Raw genomic sequence first — 22,144 nt, forward strand, 5'->3', positions numbered from 1 at the left:
AAGAGGTAAGACTTTAATCTTTCAATATGCATTATTCTTACTCAACATCTGTCAAAGACCTAAGGCATATTTTGTAAATAATTTTAGTGAGAACAAGTCAGATTCTATTAGAAAACTTAAGTCAGCCAGATTACTCAAATAGCCTCTCCTTGCTTCCAGTCTCATCCCTCCATTAATTCTCCATTCTGCAGCCAAACCCATTTTCATAAAGCATAAATCTGATGCTCCTACTTAAAATTCTTAGTGGCTTCACATGTCCTGCAGGATAAATCCAAACTTCTTGTCTCACAAAACATCTGCTTTTCTCTCCAGCCTTACTATCACCAGAGCTACTTTCACTATTTTTAGAGTGAGTATTATCGTTATTAGTATTTGTGACACTCCTGACCCTTGATCAGGCCTTATGATCAGCTCTGCACTGTGGTTGGTAAAAGTTGCTCCAGGCTTCACTCCTGGGAGGAAGCAAATTCTCACACAGCTCTGAGGTTTTGCACGTGTGGGACCCTCCTTGCTCTGTAACTCTCTCTCTTGCTTTCTTTCCCTCACCAGGCCATCCTCCTTTCACCTAATCTACCCTGCTTGCTCAGGTCCTATTTATTCTTTCTGTCTTCTTAGAACTCACTTTTCCTGAACGCCTTCCTTGATCCCCTCTTTCTCAGCCCAGGCCATTATCTGAGCTTCCAGTATGCTCATAGAACAATCTTTTCCCTTTCAGCCTATTTGCCACATTATATTTTAATTGCCCCCTTACTTGTCCGAGCTATGTGGATCAGGGATTCTCAACCATGTGTAAGCATCAGAATCACCTACAGGGCTTTTTAAAGCAAATTGCTGGACCCTACCCTCAGAGCTTCTGATTTAGTAACTCCTGGTCAGGGCCTACGGATATGCATTTGTGACAAGCTCTCAGGTGATGTCATTGCATAGGTCTATGACTATGCTTTGTGAAACCTGCAGTAGAAAATAAACTTTGAAAGCAAAGCTTTGAGTTATTCACCCTGGCATAACTAGCATCTAGCCTAATGCTTTACATGTAACAGGAAATATACAAGCATTTATTACATTGATTGGCAAATTAAGGGGCTTAAAATTAGGTTACATGTCGAGATAGTGGTAAAGGAGATAAAAACTTACCTTTGGCATTTCCTTAGCTCAATACTGACCACATTTCCTGGTATTTCAATATCTACCACTACCCATCATACCAAATTTTCACATGGTTAATTTTTCAACATTTGATCATCAGAATAATCTAGACTGAATACAGATTGAATACAGAATTCCCTCTATCTTTTATTTATATTCAATCAAAAAGAGGAATCTTTCAGAAAGACCATAATTAGCATAGCAAAGCCTACATAGCTTTTGATGATTAACTGAGTAAAGACTGAAATTATATATATGTATATATATATATATATATATATATATATATATATATGAAAGGAAAGTGTGTTTTGTAAGAAAATGCTACTCTAATAACAAAGTGAACTTATATGCAAACCATAGATTAATTTTTGTCTGCATTTCCCCTGACTCTCAGTGTTTATCTCCTCAAGTCACTTTCTCTTAAAAAGTTTAGACTTCCTAATTTATCTGTTTTTATAACTTTGGGAGCTTGAAGTTTTTTGGTTTTTGTTTTTTTTTTTTTCCCTATTTTAATGAATGTGCCTGATGAGATCTCTTTTAGTTTCTGCTTTGTCTTTTAAAATATTGATCACTATACAAACAGCTATATAAAATATGAAGTACTAGGTTATTTTATTAGAGTTTTAGATAATAAGATTAGAACACACAAAAAATCAACTTATTCTTAAAGCTGAGTTTGACAACTGATTTTTAAATATACAACTATTTTTCATTAAGACAATTTACAAAATGACATGTTATAGATACTGTAAGAAAACAAGAATATTTTATAATACAACAGGCTGTATTTTAGAATGAAATGGAATAGAAAGCAAATATATCATTGGTTGATTTGATTCTGCACTATAGTTCACACCTAACTTTTACTTCCAAAGTTGTAGTAAAACATCAGTTTGAAACAAGATTTCATCACACCTAATATCAAAATAAATTCCAGGTGAGCCACAAATTTAAATATGAAGAAATTACAAAAAGTCTGCTCAAAAAGATGAAATAATATATTTTAACATAATCTCAAAGTAGGGCAAGTGCTGATATAAAAAGACAGTTCATGGTTGCTTAAGGAAAAGAGGATATGTTTTCAGGAAAGAAGGTATGAGGAATGGAATTATACTTTATTAAGACAAAAGAAACAATGGGTGTCTTAGAACTGATTGTTTCTGGATGGATAAAGAAAGTGATGGAAGGTTTGTGGGAAGTGGATCCAGAGAAAGGAGTTTTGTGCATGGTCAGGATTGACTTTGTTATAATAAATTGAGTGAACAAATTTTGAAAGTAGGCTGGTACAAAACTTGAATTTGGCTTTTCACTCTGTTAAAAAGAACAAGCTTGTTTACTTGTTTGTTTCAATGCTGAAATGCCTCTGATAAAAATGCAAAGAAACTTAAAATCTGTAAGTGATGAGTTATGTATTTGTCTTTGAAATCTTTATTGTCACTTTGGCTAAATGATTAACTATTGTTTCACTGTGACCTATGATCCTCCTACCTGACCAAATGTTTTACATCCTTTTGGGTATTTTGATAAAACGTCTTAAATCAAATTCCTTTTGACCTCTAGTTAACTTTGTGATGCTTCAAAGGTCACTGAAACATTCCAAAGAGAGATATTAGACTAATTAGGTACCTCTAGTATGTTAAACTACATGGAAAATATTGTTAAATGAGCAATAAATCTTCTTAGGTTATACTGTATGATAAATGTTATTAATATAGATATTCTAGAAATTATATGGGGTTCCTAAAAATCTGATAAATCCTAGTAAAATATTATAGTTATTACTAAAACTGTTGTATGTCACAGCAATAAATAAGTTTCTTTGTCAATTGCACTGTAATCAGATTTTACACATGTCTCCTTAAGTCTTTCAATTATAGACAGCTATGATTTACTCTGATGCCTTTGAAAAAATGCTTGCTCTTCAAGATTTATAGAAAGGATTTTTGTATAACTACAAATTTCTGACTTTCAGATCATAATGCTGTAAATTAAAGAATTCTAAAGGGAAACCTGATGGCTTCATAAGACTGAGTGAACTGGAGAATATGGTCATAGATTTATGGTTTCTATCTGAAAAAATTCAATTCAGTTCAGTGGCTCAGTCATGTCTGACTCTTTGTGACACCATGGACTGCTGCACACAAGGCTTCCCTGTCCATCTCCAACTCCTGAAGCTTGCTCAAACTCATGTCCATTGAGTTGGTGATGCCTTCCAACCATCTCATCCTCTGCCATCCACTTCTCCTCATGCCTTCAATCTTTCCCAGCATCAGGGTCTTTTCCAATGAGTCAGTTCTTTGCGTCAGGTGGCCAATGTATTGGAATTTCAGTTTCAGTATCAATCCTTCCAATGAATATTCAGGACTGATTTCCTTTAGGATGGACTGGTTGGATCTACTTGCAGTCTAAGGGACTCTCAAGAGTCTTCCCCAACACCACAGTTCAAAAGCATTGATCCTTCAGTGCTCAGCTTTCTTTACAGTCTAACTCTCAATCCATAAATGACTACTGGGAAAACCATAGCTTTGACTAGATAGACCTTTTTCAGCAAAGTAATGTCTCTACTTTTCAATATGCTGTCGAAGTTAGTCACAGCTTTTCTTCCAAGGAGCAAGCATCCTTTAATTTCATGGCTGCAGTCACCATCTGCAGTGATTTTGGAGCTCAAAATAATAAAGTCTCTCACTGTTTCCATTGTTTCCCCACCTATTTTCCATGAAGTGATGGGACCAGATGCTGTGATATTAGTTTTCTGAATGTTGAGTTTTAAGCCAACTTTTTCACTTTCCTCTTTCCCTTTCATCAAGAGGCTCTCTTTAGTTCTTCGCTTTATGCCATAAGGGTGGTGTCATCTGCATATCTGAGGTTATTGATATTTCTCCTGGCAATCTTGATTCCAGCTTGTGCTTCTTCCAGCCTGGCATTTCGCATGATGTACTCTGCTTATAAGTTAAATAAGCAGGGTGACAATATACAGCCTTGATGTACGCCTTTCCCGATTTGGAACCAGTCTGTTGTTCCATGTCCAGTTCTAACTGTTGTGTCTTGACCTTCATGCAGATTTCTCAGGAGACAGGTCAGGTGGTCTGGTACTCCCATCTCTTGAAGAATTTTCCACAGTCTGTTGTGATCCACACAGTCAAAGGTTTGGAATAGTCAATAAAGCAGAAGTAGATGTTTTTCTGGAACTCTTGCTTATTCGATGATTCAGCAAATGCTGGCAATTTGATCTCAGGTTCCTCTGCCTTTTCTAAATCCAGCTTGAACATCTGGAAGTTCATGGTTCATGTACTGTTGAGGATTATTTTGCTAGCATGTGAGATGAGTGTGATTGTTTGATATTTTTGTGTCATAGTTTGAACATTCTTTGGCATCGCCTTTCTTTGGGATTGGAATGAAAACTGACTTTTTTCAGTTCTGCAGCCACTGCTGAGTTTTCCAGATTTGCTGACATACTGACTGCAGCACTTTAACAGCATCATCTTTTAGGACTTGAAATAGCTCAACTGGAATTCCATCACCTCCAGTTGCTCTTTCATTGTGATGCTTCCTAAGTCCTACTTGATTTCACATTCCAGGATGCCTGGCTCTAGAGGAGGGATCACACTATCGTAGTTATCTGGGTTATGAAGATCTTTTATGAAGTTATCTGTGTATTCTTGCCACCTCTTCTTAATATCTTCAGTTTCTGTTAGGTCCATACCATTTCTGTCCTTTATTGTCCCTTATTTTGATTGTGGTATATTGTTGTTGCTGTTCAGTCGCCCAGTTAAGTCTGATTCTTCACAACCCCATGGACTGCAGCATGCCAGACCTCCCCATCCCTCACCATTTCCAGGACTTTGCCCAGGTTCATGTCCTTTGCATTGGTGATTGTTAGAGAGATTAACTTCAAATAAAACTTCTTTGAAAGATAATTTGGTATAGCCGGGCACAACTGAGCGACTAAGCATGCAATAACACTAGAAACAACTTGAATTTCCACCAAAAGGGGCAGATTACATAAATTGTGAAATATATACTCAATAGAATAAAGAATGGGAATATTTTAGTTACTGATATAAATCTATCTCAAAGACACATAAGTGAAACAAATGTAGTATACTATTTGTGTAAAATAAGGGGATGATCCTCCAATACTTTGGCCACCTGATGTGAAGGGTCAACTCACTAGAAATGAACCTGGTGCTAGGAAAGACTGAGGGCCAGAGAAAAGGTGGTGACAGAGGATGGGATGGTTGGATGACGTCATCATATCAATGAACATAAATTTTGAGCAAACTGTGGGAGATAGTGAAAGACAGGGAAGCCCGGGGTACTGCAGTCCATGGGGTTGCAAAGAATTGGACATGACTGAATGACTGAACAACAAAGGGGATGAGGCACATATCTGTATACATGTATGTCTGTGTATCTATATCTATGAGGCACATATTTATATCTAGAAAGCACATATGAAGACAATATCTTTAAAATGGTTTTGATGGGTTTCAGTGTCAAGCTTAATTACAAAGTATATCCCAGTGCTTCTAAATACCTAAAAGATGCTTTGTGAGCATATAGAGAGAAATTGCATATACATTTGAGTAAGCCTGATGGGTCCAGCAAACTGGTATTTTGTGTGCTATAATCTCCTCCTTCCTTATAGAGCAAGCAGTCAGACTGAGTAAAGGAGGCAATGAACCAAATACTGTGTTTTAGTGCATGCTACTATAGCACAAACTCCTGCTTCCATCAGTTAATTATGTACAAGTATAGTTGATCCTTGAACAATGCAGGGCTTAGGGGTCCCTGTCCCCTTCACAGTCAAAAAACCTCCTATAACTTTAATGTCAGTCCTCCTATTGGCAGTTTTACATCCATGGATTAAACAACTGCAGATCCTATAATACTAAATGGGACACAATTGAACTTAAAAGCGTCTACACACAAAAAAGCTTCTACACAACAACAGAAACCACAAACAAAACAAAAAGACAAGCCTCAGAATGGGAAAAAATATTTGCAAATGAAGCAACTGACAAGGGATTAATCTCCAAAATATACAAATAGCTTATGCAGCTTATTATAAAAAGCAAACAAACAATCCAACCAAAAAATGAGCCGAAGGTCTAAATAGACATTTCTCCAAAGACATACAGATGGCCAACAAATAAATGAAAAGATGTTTGCCTTCTCTAATTATTAGAGAAATGCAAATCAAAACTACAATGACATATCACCTCACATTGTTCATAATGACCATCATCAAAACATCTACAAACAATAAATGCTGGAGAGGGTGTGGAGAAAAGGGGACCCTCCTACACTGTTGATGGGAATGTAAATTGGTACAGCCATTGTGGATAACAGTATGGAGGTTCCTTTAAAAACTTAAAACAGAGCTATCAAATGACCTGTGGAAGCAACCTAAATGTTCATTGACAGAGGAATGGCTAAAGAAGATGTGGTAGATATATACCATGGAATATTACTCAGCCATAAAAAGGAATGAAATAGTGCCATTGCAGAGACATGGATGGACCTAGGGATTATCATACAGAGTAAAGTAACTCAGAGAATAAAAATGTCATATAATATTGGTTATATGTAGAAACTAGAAAATACAGTAGAGATAAACTTATTTGTAAAGCAGAAATAGAGTCATGGATGTAGAGAACAAAAATGGTTACAAAGAGGGGAAGAGAGGGTAGGATGAATCAGTAGATTAGGATTGATATATTTATGGTACTAGGTATAAAATAGATTACTAATGTGAACCTACTATATAGCACAGGGAACTCAGTGCTTTGTGGTGACCTAAATGGGAAGGAAATTGAAAAAAACAGTGGATATATGTATACATATGACTGATTAATTTTGCTGTAGAGCAAGAAACTAACACAATCTTGTAAAGAGACAATACTATGATAAAGAATTCAATAAACCAAAAAAAAGATTATGCATTTATTGAAAAAAAAAAAATAAACTGTGCTTAAGAAAACCTATGCAGTTCAAACCCATGTTGTTCAAGGGCCAACTCTGCAGACAAAATTTTTTAAAAAAGGAAGACCTAAGAGCGGTGCAAGTTGATGATATAGGAAGATCCTGAAATTACTTTTCCTCACTGACACACTGAATCAGTAAGTTACACATGAAACAAATTTCTCTGAGAAAGACCTGAAAACTGCCAAAGTAGCTCTTTCACCTGCACAAAGGAGAAACGGATCACATTGAGACAGGTAGAAAGGCTGGGACACAATCTCACCAAACTGAGGGTAAGCAGTACCCCCAGCTCAGTGACCCACAATCATCAGGGAACTCACAAACATGGAGCTTCTCTCTGAGGAATGAAGGGTTCATGCCTCACATCAGGCACCACAGCTTCAAGACCTGCACCTGAAGGGCGAGCCCCCGTAACATCTGGCTTTGAAAACCGATAGGACTCAAGTCCATGGGCTAACCGAAGGGTTATAGCAAACTGGGAAATGATTTTAGAAGGGTTTTTGTACAAACTCATTCATCCAAAGACCCAGCACAGAGGCAGCTTTTGAAAAACATCCAGACTTTATGTCAATGAGATCCACTTGCTAATCTCAGAGTGTTAGGAACTGTTTGGATACTATCTGGGAATGGAGGTGCTGGTGGGTGCCACTTGCATATTCTCACTTGCTAAAGCTGGTAGGTGCTATTTTTCCTCCAGTGAGTGCCATTTTTATCCTCTAAACAGTGGGGCACCATATTTGTGCTCTTCGTCTCCCTTGCTAAAGCTAATGGTTACCATCTTTATTTTCTTACTGCTGCTGCTGCTGCTAAGTTGCTTCAGTCGTGTCTGACTCTGTGAGACCCCATAGATGGCAGCCCACCAGGCTCCCCCATCCCTGGGATTCTCCAGGCAAGAACACTGGAGTGGGTTGCCATTTCCTTCTCCAATGCATAAAAGTGAAAAGTGAAAGTGAAGTCACTCAGTCGTATCTGACTTCTAGCGACCCCATGGACTGCAGCCCACCAGGCTTCTCCATCCATGGGATTCTCCAGGCAAGAGTACTGGAGTGGGTTGCTTTATTTTCTCTTACTCTGGCAGGTGCCACCCTCATGCTTTTCCTCTTCTATGTTTCACACCTTTAATATCTCCCTGAGGGAACCTTTTATACATGTCTGGAAACCTGATTTTTAAGAAGTAGAATCAAATATGTCCCTGATCATCTGGCTCTGCAGGCCAGTGGAAATGGCATTCCTGAGTCCCATGAGACTCTACCATTGGAAGAAACAGTTTCTGCAGGCTATCACCCTTGCACTTCACTGTACAGATAAAAGGTGGAAACACACCCTCATTCTCTTACCATGAGAAAAGAAAATTACAGGCAAATATTCCTGAGGAACAAAAATAGAAACAAAAAATTCTCAAAAAAATATTGGCAAATGGAAGTCAACAATACATTGAAAGGATCATATACCAAAAGCAAGTAGAATATCCCAGGGGTGCAAGTATGGTTCAGTATCTGCAAATCAATTAACATGATACACCACATTAAAAAAACAAATGATAAAAATCATATAATCATCTCAACAGATCCAGAAGATGCATTTGACAAAATTCAACATCCATTTATGAGAAAAGTTCCAATGAATTGGGTAGGGAGGGAAGGTATATCAACATAATAAAGGTCATATATAACAAACTCACAACTAACATCATACTCAGTGACAGTTTTCTTCTAAGATCAGGAACAAGACAAGAATGCTTATACTCACCACTTTTATTCACCACAGTATTGGCAGTGCTAGCCAGAACAATTAGGCAATAAAAAGAAATACAAGGCACACCCAAATTTGAAAGGAAGAAGTAACTGTCAATATTACCAATGACAGTATATTATATTGGATTGGCCAAGAGATACAACTTAGTGATTGAACAACAGCAAAAGAAAATAAATCTTAAAAGTCCTCATCACCAGAAAAAAAAAACCATTTTTGTAGCTCTTCATAGTTACAGAGGTTAACTGGACTTACTGTAGTGATTATTTTGCAATATATACAACTATTAAATCAGTATGTTATAAACTTAATGTTTATATGTATAACAATGTTATATGTCAATTATATCTCAATAAAAAAGTATAATAAAAAGAAAACGATCTGTTGAATACCTATGAGTAAGGTGATTCACAAGCACTATCACATTTAACCCTCACAGCAATCCTGTGAGATGTTTTATTATCCCCTTTTGCCAAATGAATAAATTGACACTTTGAGGAATTACATAACTTGCCCAAGACTCATATCTTTCTAAGTTGATGGTGGGGACAAGGTTTTATTTGAAAACAGATGTATGTGATTTCAAAACTTTATTTCTTCCTAAGACAATCACTTAAGTCAAAGCAAGATCCTTTGCTGATATAAGGCAGGCAGGACCATCTATTCATCTCTAGAAATTATGAGAACTATTTCCAGAACTGAAAAGGGATCTACCTCCTTCATCCTGGCCCACACACAAGCTGTTTTTCCCCAATAGGTTGATGTGATCCCAACAGGTTTTTTTCCCCAACACGTTTGTGATGCCCAAGCACAAAACCTTGTGTTTGAAGCACTTGGCTGAATCATTAAGTGCAGCCAGAGAGTAAGAGCCAAGACCAGAGCCCTGGGATCTCCAACGTTTAAAGACCTAGTAGAGGAAGGGGTGTGCTAAAAAGTTTGAAGTAGAGCGGCCCCTGAAGATGGAGGAAAGAAATATAGATGATTATTAACCACTTAGAAAATAGCGTTTCAGAAAAGATGGAGTAGCCAACAGTAAAAATGTTATTGAGAGGTCGAGTAAAATAAGAGTAGACAATTTATCCCTAGTTTAGGCAAAGTCTATTACTTGGTGACCTTGTTAAGATAATATCAGTAGATGCAGGTAACTGAAGCTCAACAAAAATGAGTCTATTTTATCTCTTTTGCTGAGATGAAAAACAGAAACATCTTACAGTACTCCAGACACTGCCTACTATATGTGATTTTGAACAAAAGTTAAGAGAATGCTTTATTATTTTTTATCTTGAAATACTTCCCTGCTGTTTCTGGATACATACCTCTAGAATTAATACCTCCAGAGAATGATCTTCTGTGATGGGTATCCAGATATCACATTATTATAAGCTATATTCTTTTCTGCATCCAAGACTAGGATGGTTCTTTCTGTTTTATATTCCAACAGTACACTATACATTTCCTTCAGAACACCTGACACTTTAGTTATTGGTTTAGTTATTTTTTAATATCCACCTCTCTGGCATGAGAAGGATGGCTATTCAGTGTCCTTTTCCTTATTCTTGTTACTGCTCTTTTCCCTATTCTAACAGTGCCTGGAACATAACAAGAATTCAACAAATTTTAGTTACTGTATACTTGTGAATGAATGTGTAACTTCTAAATCTCTTTCTCCGTATGGGACATAGAACTCAGAATCAATCTTCCATATGATATCGAATGCTTCCCTTTGGCTGCTTTCACCAATGCCAGAATAAGCAAGTAACTAAAGTTTGATGATTTTATCCGATGAAATTTTAAAAGGAATAAAATGGTATAAAAACTGAATTTTTAAAAAGATATTTTAAAGCATGGTAAAGAACCAAACCTCTCTGTGGAGAGCCATGTAGTACATTTGAGGAAAATAAAATGCAGCAATGAAACGTAAAAAGGAACCAATTCATTTCTATGTGAGATTCCATCATCCTTTAACTTGCTCTGCATACAGTGAGGGAAATTGGATTACCAGATTATAACAGCCTATTCTGCCTTTGCTGATTACGTATGTGAACAGACATCAGTTATGGGTGATGGTTAAATTGCATATATATTGTAAAAGTTAGAACAATGGCTAGTTTGTTGTATTTTGTTTCATGCCTTCCATTTGACACTGTTCTGAAGATTAGGAGCTTTAAAAGAAACTTGCTACCAAATGTCAGCATCTCTTAATGGAGACTGTCTCATCAATATATTATATTTCATTTTATTAATGTAACACCATTTGATTCATGTGAGTATATTGCTGCTTATGATGTTCCAGAACATTTAATATGATAAAAAGCATCAGGAAGGTATATCCTGGCTCTAAACATATGGATGGATGGACATAGATATAAATACGTGTGTGTGTACACATGCACACAGGCACACACAAATCTTTTATTACAAAAAAAATCATATAAATAAAATCAAAGCAATAAGGACAACAGTATCAATGTTTACTGGAATGATTTTTACATAATGTTTACATAGTGATTTTTTTTTAATACATCAAAGTGTTACCATGTAAAAGTCCTTTTAGATGGCCCAGAGTTCCTTTAGAATTTCACATTTGCCTTTCAACCTAGTCTGCATTTCAGTAAAAATCACTCAGTAAATAATGATATCTTGACTTGAATTTTGTCTTCAGTATATTTCTCTCTTTTAATTATGTTTCTGCATTGTCTTCTAACTTATTATACATGTGTGTGTATGCTAAGTCACTTCAGTCATGTCCAACTCTGCCACCCTATGGACATGTAGCCCGCCAGGCTCCTCTGTCCATGGAATTCTCCAGACAAGAATACTGGAGTGGGTTGCCATGCCCTTCTCCATGAGATCTTCCCAACCCAGGGACTGAACCCACATCTCTTAAGTCTCCTGCACTGGCAGGTGAGTTCTTTACCACTAGTGTCACCTGGGAAGCCCTAATTTATCAGATACTTTCAAACATATAACTTTCTGATTATGTCTTCGTCACTCACTCATGTCCCACTCTTTGAGATCCCATGAACTGTAGCCTGTCAGGCTCCTCTCGCCATGGGATTCGCCAAGCAAGAATACTGGAGTAGGTTGCCATTTCCTTCTTCAGGAGTTCTTCTTGACCCAGAGATTGAACCTGGGTCTCCTGCATTGTAGGCAGATTTGTTACCATCTGAGCCACCACAGAAGCCCTTTAAAGGACTTAAAAGTCAGTCATTCACTCACAAAAATATAATAATGAAAGGTCACTGGGTTTTGGACTAGAGAGAAAAAAATCATTATGTTTATTTTAGAGATAGGAAAACTGGTTAATTAGTGATTGCTTTGCTAAGTCTAGTGAGTAGCAGAGCCACGGTTTTTTTTTAAAGCCTTATAGTTTTAACTACATGTATTATAAACAAAAATCACAGCTACTGTATTCAGTATTTTGGGAGTATCTGTTATATGTGAATGTTATACCACATATGAAGGATTCATTGGTGGGCAATAATGACGAAACTGCTCCAGAGGGGTTTACAATCTGTTTCACCATATTGTCTCTTCTATGATCTTAATAGCTATATGATTCAGTAACATCACTAACATCTACTTATTTTTTTTTTTCTCTTAAAAGGGAATTATATTAAGGATTCTATAAATTCTGGGCATCTGGTAAAGAGCAGTCTAAGTCATGAAACACAACACAGACTATTAGGAAAAAATATCCCATAAGCAGATTTATTACATACTATAACACTTTTTGCAATTTAATTTTTAACTGATGTTTACTTATTTTCCTTCTCTCTAGATATTTATCAATAAGGAAAAAAAATCTAAAGAAAAAAATAAAATCAGGGCTAGTAACAAATAACATTTTATTTGATACTTGCCTCATGTCAAATCTCTTGAAGAACTTGTTGAAATATGGACTCCTAGGATTCTTCACAGATAACCTATTTCACTGGGTCTGAGGTGGTCAAACTTCCCAGGTGATTCTTAGGATCAGGGCAGTTTGAGAAACACTGAACTAGAATCAAGCAAGTGTAAGAAAATGTATGCTTCTGTCTTTATGTTTACTGACTTTTCATGAATTTCAAGTAATTTGATTTACTAAAATGACCCATCTGAATAAAAAATGAGTTTTAAAAATAAAATATTCAAGACCCATTGATTTTCTGGGTAACTATAAAACCACAGAGTGAAAGAATAAATTCTAAGTTAGATGACTTGACTCCATGTATAACCTTCAGTGAAACATCATATTCCAAACACCTTAAAGGTGTGAAAAAAAAATACCAAGAAGCACGTCATGGAATAACTTCTTTTTGCCTATAATTATTTATGAATGAAGTTACACTTTTAAAGAATAAAGGTTTCACCTTGCTAATCATTTCCTTTGATGTGCAGAAGCTTTTAAGTTTAATTAGGTCCCATTTGTTTATTTTTGCTTTTATTTCCAATATTCTGGGAGGTGGGTCATAGAGGATCCTGCTGTGATGTATGTCAGAGAGTGTTTTGCCAATGTTCTCCTCTAGGAGTTTTATAGTTTCTGGTCTTACATTTAGATCTTTAATCCATTTTGAGTTTATTTTTGTGCAGCCTTCAGAATGGGAGAAAATAATAGCAAATGAAGCAACTGACAAACAACTAACCTCAAAAATATACAAGCAACTCCTACAGCTCAATTCCAGAAAAATAAATGACCCAATCAAAAAATGGGCCAAAGAACTAAATAGACATTTCTCCAAAGAAGACATACAGATGGCTAACAAACACACGAAAAGATGCTCAACATCACTCATTATCAGAGAAATGCAAATCAAAACCACTATGAGGTACCATTTCACACCAGTCAGAATGGCTGCGATCCCAAAGTCTACAAGCAATAAATGCTGGAGAGGGTGTGGAGAAAAGGGAACCCTCTTACACTGTTGGTGGGAATGCAAAGTAGTACAGCCACTATGGAGAACAGTGTGGAGATTCCTTAAAAAACTGGAAATAGAACTGCCTTATGATCCAGCAATCCCACTGCTGGGCATACACACTGAGGAAACCAGAAGGGAAAGAGACATGTGTACCCCACTGTTCAGTGCAGCACTGTTTATAATAGCCAGGACATGGAAGCAACCTAGATGTCCATCAGCAGATGAATGGATAAGAAAGCAGTGGTACATATACACAATGGAGTATTACTCAGCCATTAAAAAGAATACATTTGAATCAGTTCTAATGAGGTGGATGAAACTGGAGCCTATTATACAGAGTGAAGTGAGCCAGAAAGAAAAACACCAATACAGTATACTAACACATATATATAGAATTTAGAAAGATGGTAACAATAACCCTGTGTATGAGACAGCAAAAGAGACACTGATGTATAGAACAGTCTTATGGACTCTCTTGGAGAGCCAGAGGGTGGGAAGATTTGGGAGAATGGCCTTGAAACATGTAAAATATCATGTATGAAACGAGTTGCCAGTCCAGGTTCGATGCACAATACTGGATGCTTGGGGCTGGTGCACTGGGACGACCCAGAGGGAGGGTATGGGGAGGGAGGAGGGAGGAGGGTTCGGGATGGGGAACACATGTATATCTGTGGCAGATTCATTTCGATATTTGGCAAAAGTAATACAATATTGTAAAGTTTAAAATAAAATAAAATTAAAAAAAAAAGAATAAAGGTTTCTAAAATGGGAACACATTAAAACAAAAATCATATAATGCAATATAGATTCTAATAAGACAGCTTTATGGCTACAACATTATGCAGTGCCAGGGGTCATCATTTCTAGTTTTTTGTATAACCATATGAAGCAGGTAGTTTTGATAATAAACCTAATTCAGTTCTATACTTGTTAGATGGCAAATTCATATCAGTTAAAGGTTTTATGAAGATAGGTCCTAGATTCCAAATATATCACAAATAGATAATACTTTTCTTCAGAAATTTAAAGTCAACTTATTTTTTGACTTGAGGTAAGGAATACACTGGAATCTCAAATATATATATTATAACCATGCATGATTCATATATCTATCTGTCTTGTCTATCAATCCATCCATTCTTCCACCTATTCTTTTTTTTTTAATCACCATTTCAAAATCCTATCTTCTCCTGATCTATGTAAGATCATCTACTATATTTGGCATTTATTTCTCTGATCATTAGAATGTTTATTGCTGTGGTGTGTGTTTACTTTAAATTTACATAACTAGTATTATGCTATATATCACCTTCTGTATCTTCTTTTTCACTCTGCACTATGGTTTTAATTTCTCTATGTTACTATGTAAACACCTAACTCATTTCTTCTAACTGTCTCATGATATTCTATAGAGTAAGTCCACCACATTTTACTTATCTATTCTCCAATGAAGGACGTACAGATTACCTCCAACTTTTCAGTATCACAAACAATGTTTGAATAACCATTCTATTAAATATCTTCTTAGGGGTCTTTGTGCAAATATGTCTAACATATAGATATGTCAGGATTGCTGGTTCCTAAATCCTAGTTTACATGCTAACCAAAAGTGCATGGGGGCTCCAGTGTCTCCATTTCCTCATGAACATTGGCATTATCTATTTTTGCCAAACTTCTGGATATGATAGTAGTTCAATGTTGTTTTGACTAAATTAATAATGAGTTTAAGGAATTTCTCCAAGCTTATAAGCCTCTTGAGGAAGCATTTTTATAAATTTCCTGTTCATTTTTTGTGCCTATTTAATTGAAATCTCTTTTCCTGGTTATATTGGAATTCGTTAGTCCTAGGTCAGCTTTTGACACTGCAAAGATCTTTCACTTTTCTCACAGTGTACATTTATAAGAAATTGCCAACTTTAAAATAATTAAATTGATCAATTTTTCTATTTGAAATTTGTGCTTCGGCACTGTTATATTTAAAATAGATAACCGACAAAAACCTGTTGTATACCACATGGAACTCTGCTCAATGTTATGAGCTAGCCTGGATGGGAGGTGGGTTTAGGGGGGAATGGGTACATGTACATGTATGGCTGAGTCCCTGCACTGTTCACCTGAAACTACCACAACATTGTTAACTGGCTATACCCCAATACAAAATGGTTTTGGTATTAAAAAAATTAATACAAATAAAAAAAATAAAGAAGCTCAAAATTAAGAAAATTAAGATTTGTGCTTTGGAATTTTAAGAAGTCTTTTCTACATGCATCAGAAAGGTATTATCCTATACTACCATTATTAATGGGGTTTCCCTGGTGGCTCAGATGGTAAAGAATCCACCTGCAATGCAGCAGACCTGGCTTCGATCCCTGGGTTGGTAAGATCCCCAGGAGGTGGGCATGGAAACCCACTCCAGTGTTCTTGCCTGGAGAATTGCCATGGACAGAGGAGCCTGGTGGACTACAGTCCATGGAGTTGCAAAGAGTCAGACACAACTAAGCGACTAAGCACACACATTGTTATTATTACTACCATTTACACTTGCCTCTTTCATCCTCTCAAGTTCACACTGGATATGGTGTTAACTAAGAAACCAGTCCTTCCCACAACTCCCCCCACTCCCCTAGCTCCATATGATGAGACACTTTCCCTAACATTCTAAATTGTCTGTTCCTTTCCCTAGTAATACAAGTAACACAACTTTTAGTGTAAAGAAATTCCATTGTTCTTGTATTTGTTAAGTAAGATTTATTCTTATGTGAGCCAAGAGCTCTTGGTAAACTGTTAGTTTTCCTATCCATATGACTCATAAATTACAACAGTTCTTTTCCTTTCTAATTTATATTCTCTTATTTCTTCAAGAGTATGTTAATCAGTACTATTAATAAGATACTTATTTATTTCTTAAATGAATGTACCTAAATTTCATGTTAACGTTTGCCACAATTTTTTTAAATGTAAACTTAAATAAAAGAAAATCTGTTCCATTCCTAATTTTCAAGAGTCTCTTCTTTGATCATAAAGAGGCATAAAATTTCACCATATGTTCATTCTACATATATTACATAAGTACATGATCTTCCTCCTTTGCTTAACTACTGTAGTGATTCATATTGATAATTTTTTTTCCTAATGTCAAATCATCCTTGCATTCCTAAGACAAAATTGCTTGATCTGGTTCTATTTTATTTATTTATTTATTTTTGATTCTATTTTAAATATGCCATCTGATAATTTATTTGGAATGTTTAAATCACTGTTTATTTTCAAGATATGCTTATAATTTTCTTTTCAAATATTATCATAGTCCAATTTTAGAACCAAAATTATACTAGTCTTACTGGAAAAATCTACTCTGCATGTTGTTTATCCTTTTAGAATTTATTAACGTTCACTTGTTGATTAATTTAATGACCTAGGTCAGAAAAACTGAAATACACATTGATGGAAACATAACTATTTAATAATTCTTTATGCTTTGGATTTCTTATGTTCCTGTTTTCCTCACCCAATAAATAGTATACCACTCATTTTAAACAATTTATTTTTATAAGAATTTATATATTGATTATGAAGTTTATACTTATGAAATTTCCTTTCATAAACTTTCTTTTACACATTTTATAATAATATTTGAAGAAAATTAAGATTAAAATGTGTCTGTATTTACTCAGTTTTAGTGTGTAGATAATAATCACATGAGGTAGTGAAAAGTTATCTTCTTTTCAGAATGATCACCATTCCCCAAACTAATGCTACTGATTGCATAAGAAAAAGTTCATCACAGGGGGGAAAATATAATAAAAGTCAGGCACACTTTCTTGCTAATTCCTCAAGGATTATTATTTAAATAATATCTCAAATTAAGAATTATAGAATTGGAATTTTTCTACGTGTAAATTTCAAAGTTACATTTTATTTTAAACTTTCCTTTTATTAATTATTTACAGTTAATTATCTAGAGCAAAAACAATAGGAAAACAAAAACATCTATGGCAAAAGTTTTGACTAAAAGAACTGAAGAAGTACATATCTACAAATCAAGGAAGACTTTCTTAAACTTGATATGTATATATTCATATAAGTTTCCAATTAAGGTATCGTAGGAGGATATTTCTTTCTTCTGTGGAGTTTTCAGAAAACTTCTCCCCTGGAGAAGGAAATAGCAACCTACTCCAGTATTCTTGCCTGGAAAATCCCATGGACAGAGGAGCCTTGCAGGCTACAGTTTACAGGGTCACAAAGAGTCAGACACAACTGAGTAACTTCACTTTTCAGAACACATCTTGGTCAAAATTTTTAAATGAATAGCAGTATACTTTTGCTGTACATGCACAAATATTTTTGCATAGACTTTCTATGAAGTAAGCAGTTCTTTGCTAATTTCTGCTAATGTACTGTGCTCTAGTACTTAAGGCACAGCATTATGTACTACAAGTTGAATAACATTATAAGACAGCTTCTAGTCTCATTAAACTCAGTGTTTACTATGGAAATCAGATAAGTTTAGGACATTTTAAGATGTGAAAAAATAAGAAGGTGCTGTGACCACATGGTACAGTCAAGTCTGCATTATTGATAGTAGAAATGGAAAAGTAGAGGAAAGGAGGTCATTTCTCTGTTCTTTAAAAGCACAGTTTCACTGTGCTATTATTTGTAAAAGTGAAACACTGAAGCTGCTATTTAAATTGTGGTGTATTTATGTGATAGGTAGCCATTAACAAAATCAATAAATGTACTTAAAAGTATCAGTATGCATAGTTCTCAAAAAAGCAACACTAAGCCTTAAAAATTACAGATTTCCTCTCAAATACCTAAAGGTTGTTTAGTCCGGTATTGGAGTTAGTACATGTAACCACACCACTGCACTGCTTGTTTGTACACTGGAGTATGTGAGAGACACAGGTATCACAAATGGTTAATAGATATGTATTATAAATGTTCATAAAGATCAACAAGAAAGCTAATAACAAATTCATGACAGAGATTATCACAAAGGTAAGAGGCAGGGAAATTTGATTTTGGAGGCAAACACAGGGTCTCTGCACTAGTGTCTGATGTGTAGGTTCTGAGGACATCTCAGGAAACTAATGACAGTTTCTTTAAGAAAAAAGCAAAAACAAAACAAAAAACAGATGCTTTAAACAGACTTGATGATGTTTTGGCTTATCTTCTTCTGGAAGTTATCTATGTGAAAAGAAAAGCTATGATCTGAAGGTTGCTTTAGGAGCAGCAGCAAGGGAACTGGCTGGATGACATTAACAATAATTACTACTAAGCTAGAACACATCCATTTTGTTAAATTCCACATAAGGAGATCTTGTATTTGGGAGTGAGTGGGAAAGACTTTTTAATTCTTCAAAGATCATATTTTAAACAGAAAAATTGGTCAATTTGATTATATTAAGATTGATAATTTTTTTTAAATAAACGTACACTGTGACAAAGATAAAGTTGACAGATTGTGAAAAACTTTGCAACATCAAAAGCTGACAAAGAACAAAATAACCCCAGAATAGCAACCAGTAAAAAAAGAGATTCTATTTTTTAAAATAAGCATAAGCTACAAAGAGGTAATTTATCAAAATGGTTATTCAAAAGCTAATAAGCTTGTGAGAAGATTCTAAAACTCATTATTAATTAAAAAATAATTAGAATATTGGGTTAGTTTATAAACTGATCCCTCATGTATCCTTATGCAAGAGATCAATCCTCTATGTCCACATATCCACACTTGAGTCCTTAGTTATGCTAAACTGAAGGACAAATGTGGGCCTCGTGATTAAGTCAAGATAAATGCTGTTCCATGAGGGTGCAGCCAGCCATTTCTAGCTATCTTGTCTAACTGCAACAATTTCAACTTTTCTCTTGTTTGTTTTTCATTTTTATTCTAAGTACTATTTGTATATGGTTCTTAAAAACTCCTCTGGAGAAAGAAAGTAAGCTTCCACATTTAAATAAGCAGAATTATACTGTGCCTAACAACCCTGAAATTCTTGTTTTTTTGGTTTCAGGCATGACATTATCTACAGAGAACTCAAACACAGAAGTGGCATAAACACTAAAAGTATATCTTGATGAAGAAACTGAGACTTGTAGAGGCTAGCCTATTTAAGGCGACCATGTTAATAAGCTTTACAGCCAGGATTTGAACTCAGGGGCTCTAATATTAGAGATTATGTTCTTGGTTACAGACTTAGAGTGGAGTCATTGAAGTAGAATATAAATAACTAACAGAGTGTTTTTCTTTTTTTTGTAAAATTTATTTCTTATTACTTTATCAACTGTACTCTGTGTTAGGCACAGTGTTTAAACACTGGAACTACAAAGATGAAACTCATGGCCTCAGGTCAGACAAATGTTACATTATATGTCTAATACATACATCATCATAAGCATGGTGGTGGTGACATGTCAGGGTATATTATGAGACCAGAAAGCAGCAACTTCTAATTTAGCCAGGAGAGGTCCTAGAGGCTTTCTGAAGAAAAGGTCAGTGAGCTCAAGTTAGCCAGGAAAGGGTTTGGGAGGTGAAGCAAATCCAGGTAGGTAAAGACAATGGGGAATAAGGCATTGTGGACTTATGTTTAAAGGTTGGGACTAGATGGGAAATCCATCAATTCCTTCCATATCCTGTCATCCAGGACTCTGCAACATGACCCCATACAATGGCAAGAGGTTTTAGGCAAGCACTGAAGGTCTCCTGTGATAGAGCACCTCTTTTGGTCTTGATTTTCAAATGCCATATGCATCTTACATGAATACAAGGTTAGAAAATCATGTAAACATCTTTTTAAAGCCAAGTCAGCAGATACTAAGCTATATTAATTTTTATGTGATAATTTATTTGCTTTTTGTTAGGGGTATGTTTGCTTTATGGGAATTGCACATATTTCTCTAAAGTGTGTTAGCCACTCAGTTATATCTGACCCTTTGTGACCCAGTGGACTGTAGCCCACAAGACTCCTCTGTCCCTGGAATTCTTCAGGTAGGAATACTGGAGGAGATAGCCATTCCCTTCTCTAGGGGATCTTCACTGCCCAGGGATTGAACCCAGGTCTCTTGCACTGCAGGCAGATTCTTTACCATCTGAGACACCGTATAAATAAAACTTGTTTATTATTATTATTAATATACTTGAAAGATATTAAGGCATGTCACTTGATTTTGATGATTTGATTCATCCACTGAGTGTGAACTAGTAGGAAAGGAGGTCATATTTAAGTTGGATTTTGATGAAGACAGAGAATGGGGGAAGAACATTTTAGGCATATGGAACAGGATAAATACATGGATGTAAAAGAAGATGATCAACTCACAGAAAATAATAGAATTTAAGGCTCAGGAGAAGGGGCCAGTTTGTGTTTGAAACTGTAGGAAGTAAGAAATCACAGATAATAAAGTCTGGTAAGATTGCTTATGAAGTTATGTATGGGTAACTTACATGGTACAATAAAAAGCCTAATTTTTATATTTTATGTGAAATAAAGACCATGATGTTGAAAATGTAGAGGAATAATTGAAAGAGTTTTGTGGGAGGAAGATAAAGAACAGAGAGTAGAAAAAGGGAGGCCATTAGAAAGCCACCCAAGGGGAGATTTGAAGTCAGGGACAATTTAATCCCTCGAAATCCCAGAGAACCAAGTTTCCAAGCTACTAATAGCACACATTTAGCAGAAATGATAAAGTTAAGAACAATTATGCAGTTAAATGTTGTTTTGCTTATACAATGACAGATTCCAGCTTTACTTTGTTTTCCTATTAGGCTAAGGAGTTATTGACCCAGAAAAAGTAATACTATAAGAATCCTAGCATGAAACCTCGTTTGAAAGAATCCTCCTGGCCTTCATCCAACATACACTTTTTAGACTCTGCCCCACTCTAAGCAACCAAGAAGTTCCATGGGTAATGGTTTTCAATATCAATTGGAACAATGGCTTTCTTCAGGGAAGTGAATAGGCAATAGAATCATATTAAAAAGTCATCCCCAAACAATAGGTCTACAGAAGTAATAGCAATATATATAAACCATAGTGTGTATTAAAAAACCTTGATGCAACAAAAAGATATATCACATAATACATCTTGTATTTATGTAATAAATGAATCACATAACCAACAAAGATTAGTATCCAAAACACATTTTAGAATTTTACGCAGATTAATGAGTAAAAGGCAAGCAAGCCAAGAGAAAAATCAGCAAGGAATTAATAGGCGACACACAGAAAACAAAACTGAATTGTTCACTGAGCATATATGCAAAGATGTTCCAACTCATTAACATTAAAATAGCGTTCATCTCTGTAAGACGACGAAGGGAGGAGGATGAAATTTGAAAGAACTATAAAGTGAGATGCCAA

General features: G+C 35.5%; 1 protein-coding gene across 2 annotated transcripts in view; it reads right to left on the reverse strand.

Moving 5' to 3' along the window:
* The window catches only part of UNC13C (unc-13 homolog C), a 706,036-nt gene that overhangs the window by 257,413 nt on the left and 426,479 nt on the right, over window positions 1–22,144 (reverse strand). The window lies entirely within an intron of this gene.

This window comes from Bos indicus x Bos taurus, chromosome 10 (assembly GCF_003369695.1).
Source record: "Bos indicus x Bos taurus breed Angus x Brahman F1 hybrid chromosome 10, Bos_hybrid_MaternalHap_v2.0, whole genome shotgun sequence".
NCBI classification, from domain to species: Eukaryota; Metazoa; Chordata; class Mammalia; order Artiodactyla; family Bovidae; genus Bos; species Bos indicus x Bos taurus.